At 44.7% G+C, this 5,985-nt stretch overlaps 1 protein-coding gene across 2 annotated transcripts in view; it reads right to left on the bottom strand.

The window, feature by feature from the left end:
- The window catches only part of tmtc1 (transmembrane O-mannosyltransferase targeting cadherins 1), a 343,046-nt gene that overhangs the window by 292,007 nt on the left and 45,054 nt on the right, over positions 1-5,985 (bottom strand). The gene's annotated exons all lie outside the window — the stretch shown is intronic.

The raw sequence follows: 5,985 nt of genomic DNA, 5'->3' as shown, positions 1-5,985 counted from the left end.
GAGCAGCTGCACATTTAACAGCCACACATCACCGACAGTCCGCTGAACAACGCAACGGGTTGTGAATGAAATAAACTTACAACATGACAGTCTTGCACGAATCATTAACATTACTCTTTGTAGTCACGTAGGCATGTGAATTACAGTGTTTCATTGCAAAGAATGCATGTAGCGGTTACACTTGCGCTGTTTCTCCGCCATCTCATTCAAGACGTAGGGGGCAGGTATTTATACGTCAGAGCCTCAAGCTGAAAAAGACTTTCTGTTAGGAACCTCTCGTGTTACCTTACTCATCGCACCTAACAGATCCCTCCTAACTCCTAACACTAACTCCTTACTGGCAGGAATAAGAGACATGAGACGGCCTTAAAGATGGTGGACCTCGAACGACTTCAGGTTCAAGTAAGGAGTTAGGAGTTAGCAGTATAAAATAAGAGACTTGGGATGTACCCATGGATGAATGGTAACATATCAGATTTGGGTGTTGAGCTAACAGGGCTAACACTACACAGAGCAGACAGGGAGGCTGCAACATCAGGTAAGCTCTGTGGTGCCGGTCTGGCAATATACACAAACAATTCATGGTGCTGTGATGTGAAGACGATCTCCCAGTTCTGCTCTCAGGATGTGGAGTTTTTGACTGTGAAATGTCGACCCTTATCATCTTACTATTGCACTATATGTTCTTTCTTATATGTTGCACAAATTGTTTTTAAATGTTTTGTTTCTTTTTGCTTGGGGTATGTGAGATGTCATTTCGTTTTTGTGCTGCGCATAAAAATGACAAAGTTCAGTTCATAACGTTTTATATGACAACACAGCATCCAGTTGCTAATGGCTAACGTTAGCCTACTGTAGCATAGCCTCTGAAACATTAACGTTACCTTCCTTGTGCGTTTCCACTTACTAGTAACGTTAATGCTACTATCTAACGTTAGCGCTGTAACCTTACCCTAAAACTCATCACTGACTCCGGTTGAGTTTTAAAACTCCGGGGTTGCGTTTGAGTGTCTTGGTTGTAATGTTACACTTGCTCTCCTCTTCAGTGTATCTAACGTTACCTTGCCAACACCTACGTTTATCATAGACGTAATGAGGACGTAATGGAGGAGGGGGGAGTAGGCCTTTGGAGGGAGGCGGGAGTTGTGGATGTTTAAAAGTGCTGTATGAAATGCAAGAAAGGTAAGAGTTCCTTTAAGAAATGGTCCAGATCACAAACCACTATACTTAGACTAGTCAAATCTGGACTAGATTAACATGGAGAATCCAGAGACTCATTAAAACACAGTTTCAGATTTGTGAAACCTTTTTTCTATTTGTGAAAATGCAAAAAAGGGCGATTTCACTGCATTTTTTCCCCATACAGACCACATTAGAACATGTTAATGTTCACAATGACATACGCCTCTTGCATAGACTACAGAGTCGGCGTAGTACTATAAATCAGTCCTCAGCTGTATAAAGGCGAGGAAGACCCTGGTCAGGACCTCCTACTTGTCAGTTTACTGTCCTCTTTTTTGTCAGTTGTTTTCTCACCCTTTAAGAAATGGTTCAGTAATCTAGGGAACAGGCTTATTTGCATTCTGACTGAGAAGTTGGATACAAAACAACTCTTCTATATGCCAGTTACCTTAGCTTAGAGTAAAGACAGGAGACAGGGGTAAAAAGCTATCCCACCTCAGTCCGGAGAGGACTTCCACCTCCAGTTAAGTTAATGAATAACATTAGCAGTTCATAGGGGTGCATGATATAGGATTTTTTGCCGATATCCAATATGCCGATATATAACAACTAGGCATGTGGCGGTATGAGATTTTGACAGTATGATAACCGTGGGCAAAAATACCACAGTAATCAGTATTACCGTGGTAATAATAATAATAATAATAAAACAGGCGTCGTCCTATTTTCGTGCTCTACACTTTAAAACGGTAGGCTAATATTCGTTTGACCGTTCATGAGCGACAGCACGTACCAGGCATCTCCTGTCAGTGCAACGCATCATCACACCAGTTGTTTAAATGTGTAATATAGACCCGTTAAAAGTAATAGAGCCGTTTCTTAACTTCACAATGGTCACTCCGCCCAGCAGCTTGTTGAGCTCCTCGTCGTTGCGGACAGCCAGCTGCCGGTGACGGGGGATGATATGGGTCTTCTTGTTGTCGCGGGCAGCGTTTCCAGCCAATTCCAGGATCTCAGCGGTCAGATACTCCAGCACAGCCGCCAGGTAGACGGGGGCACCGGCACTGACACGCTCCGCATAGTTTTCTTAGCGCAGCAGCCTGTGAACACGGCCAACTGGGAACTGGAGCCCTTAGCGCAGCAGCCTGTGAACACGGCCAACTGGGAACTGGAGCCCAGCACGCGAGGAGCGGGTCTTTGCCTTGGCTCTGGGGGTTCTTCTGATAGCCTAAATGGTCCCACACCACAGACTTCGTCCTTTTCGCCGATGGGAAAAGTTCAGCTTCGCCTCCTCCAGCCATGTTTGCAGTTTGGACATGAGTGGATTTACACTGATTACTGACATACTGACTGACTGACTGAGGCTGCCCCCCCAATAATTGTGCTGACTGCAGCAGCTGCACATGCATGATTTCAGAGTGTGTGCCAGTTAAAATATATGACTGGCACAGAGTTATTTCTGAGTTTTGAGTTCCTGAAGTTCCCATTTATGAAACGTAGCGTAGGTTACACCGTCGGCCTTTACCGTCGGAACGGAAAATGGGCGGTTAGTGACACCGTGACATTCTTTTACCGTGGTAAACCGTGACGCCGGTAACCGGCACATGCCTAATAACAACTAATTTGGCTGACAACCAACACCAATATCGATATATCGACTTTTTTCCCCACCTAATTTTAGTGATCATAAAATCTCTTCTGTAGTGGAATTAACATCATACTATGCATGCATACTCTTATCATGATGGCTCACCAGCTGATGGAGACACAAAAGGCAATGCTTTTTAATGTATGCAATATTCATTTATTGTGCAAAATAAGAAAAAGCATGTTGGCTGATACTGATAGTTCATTTTAAAGGAGCAATAAGCGAAATTCATCATTTCTAGATTGAAGGAATTAAAAAAATTGCTATGTGAAGAACTAGAGGTAAAATTTCATCTGGAGTATAGCATGACCTCACACACCCTCTCTCTGTGTTGATCTCCAGTCCCTTGTTTACAAGCCGGTCCGGCTGCGCGTTCATGTACGTTCATGTGAAACCCCCCCCACCCCCTGCCCCACCCCCCTCTCGGAGCCCTTGGCCCTCCCTCCCTATAAAAGGCTACAGCCAGTGAGTAATGGCAGCGCGTATTTTCGAAGTGAAATGGCGGAGAGCAGAACAAAACGTCCTACTTAAATGATGATTTTTAAAAATTTATTGTTAAAAATAGCTAATTATTCAAAAATAGTGCATGTACACTGTACAGCATGTTATTTTTAACTTGGAAGCGTATCATAAACAAATCAACACACAGTTGAACATGTGCTTTCATTTCCCCCCTATTACTGCTAGGCAGGCAGACATTAAAGTGCCATAACAAAGTCATGTCAATTAAAACTATAGTGACAGAATATGAAAATGGAAACATTCAGTATTTTTTAACCTACTCTGAACAAAAGCAGTGTAGTACTATTACTAGAAAGTCATCTGAATGACATGAAATTATGAGGATAGAGTAGTCTTAATATTCATCAAATATACAGAACTTAGAACAATCAGACCCTGCAACAACAACAAAATTAACAAATTAGAAATAATGTAAACTCAATAACACACAATCCCTCACTCACAGATACACAGAGAGACACAGAGAGAGCGCGAGAGACAGAGAGAGAGAGAGGTGGGTAGAGATGTGTGTAAAAGAAAACCAAAATAAATAAAGTCCAGCCATTTCCCTGGAAGTCATAGAAAAACTCAAAAACACACATTCACTCAGTTTGTTCACGCCAGGTTCACAATCTTGACATCAAGGAGACCCTAACACTTTCTCAGAACAGGAGATGAGGAGAGGAAAGCTCTGGTCCTGCGCTTTCATGTGATATGCTTGGCGTTTCTGTGCGACCCTGCATTCGCGAGTAATCCATCCAAAAGTAATGTGTGTGCAAAGCTGTATGAAAGCTTTGTTATACATTATTTTAGTGTAACTTTATCATTTTTTCGCTGTGAAAACATTGGACTACCGACAAGTGTTTGGTCTTGTCGGAAAGCCACGATTCCGCTGTTTCACGTGATATGTGTGGCTTCTCGCTATGACGAACGGTCGCGGAGAAAATCCACAGAGAAGAACAGTCAATCTCCTTACTTTTATTCTCGGTTTACTCCGGTCACGCACGGGTCAGAGTCGGAGGCTGAGAGGCTGAGCTGCACGAGTCTGCTCTCACCTGCGCGTGCAGTTGCATGCAATGGGGAATGTAGTCACACGGTCATATTACCGGCTCTGTAGGAGAACGCAGCTATATAACTACCGTGGCATTCCCACGACGGTATCGAGAATTTATTTTATCGCGACACCGCGAAATTCGACATATCGTTACATGCCTAACGCTAACATCCCTACTCTTCTCCGTGAGTGTGGCGGGCTCGCGAGCTCACAGCTCCGGCTCACGGAAAAGAGCAGGGACGTTATCATGGCAGCCGACTAGTGCTAACGCTAACAGGAAAGCAGGGAAATAGCTAAACCGACTAGTGCTAACGCTAACAGGAAAGCAGGGAAATAGCTAAACACAGCAGAGACCGAGAGTGAGTCAAAGACATCGCTAACTGTTAAACTAAGCCAAACTAAGTTGGCTGTTTAGGTTTTATTTCCTCGCCCCTGTGGTGAGTGAATCTGCCTGTAGTGAAACCGGGGCTAACCGGTGCTTCCTCCTCAGGCTCCACTTCACTCAGCTGCCAGCACAGCCAGTTAGCCTCCGCTAGCTTCCCAGCTAACGTTAGCGCCGGCTCTCCGTTTGGATCCAACCGGAGCACAGAGCCCTGGTTTGTTATTCAGGTTAATGTGGGAAGAAGCAGCGGCTATATTGGGCAGCTGAGTGAAATGGAGCCTGCGGAAGAAACACCGGGACCGTCTGGATGTAATAGTCCATGGAGATGCTGCGGTGCCTGGCTGCATAGACGAGGCGAGTGGGGTGGGGGGTGGAGAGCAGAGGTAGAGGGAGGTGTGGCTCATGACACACTTTGTTTTGGTCTACAAGCAGTGCACAACAGCAAACCTAGCGGTGAAACGATTTTGCTTTTTGCCCCTTTAAAGTTGATAAAACCGATAATCTGCTGATGTTAACGTGCATCCCCAGCAATTTGCTGTTTAATGGGGCTTGTGCGCTGAAATATTTTCCAGAGCAGAGACTCCAGGAAATGACTGGTCCCAGCCAAGAAATTGTCCAGCATATAGCTACTCCCCAAAATGTTGATGCATTCTTTGAAATGCTCTTTAGGACCCAAGGTTGCTAGACAAGGGATTAAAGCTGGTAAAATAGGTGGCAGTTGTGATAAAGGTCAGCACTCTGATAGTAGCTATTTCAATGTGATCGAAAGTTTTGTAAAAGGGTCAAAGTTTCACATTAGACTGAGGAGATGTGACCCATTATTACCCAACTCATGTTAAAGGGATAGTGCACCCAAAAACTGAAAATTCAGCCATTATCTACTCACCCATATGCCGACGGAGGCTCAGGTGAAGTTTTAGAGTCCTCACATCCCTTGCGGAGATCAGCGGGTGGAGCGGCTAGCATACCTAATGGTAGACGGCGCCCCAGACTAACGTCCAAGAACACCAAATTGAATCCACAGAGTACCTCCATACTGCTCAACCATAGTGATCCAAGTGTGCTGCAGCCGCGACATAAAAAGTTGTTTCGAAAAACGTCATATGAACTCTGTTTTTAGCCTCACTGTAGCCTGTAGCTCTGACTGCTTCTCTGTGCTCCGCGCTCACGTGTGCACGCGCTCAGGGTGATCGGTGATCTCTGAAGAGCAACAGTCTC

The sequence above is a fragment of the Epinephelus moara genome, chromosome 23 (assembly GCF_006386435.1).
Source record: "Epinephelus moara isolate mb chromosome 23, YSFRI_EMoa_1.0, whole genome shotgun sequence".
Lineage (NCBI taxonomy): Eukaryota > Metazoa > Chordata > Actinopteri > Perciformes > Serranidae > Epinephelus > Epinephelus moara.
The sequence above is the reverse complement of the archived record's forward strand: the minus strand, read 5'-3'. Positions and strand labels throughout refer to the sequence as shown.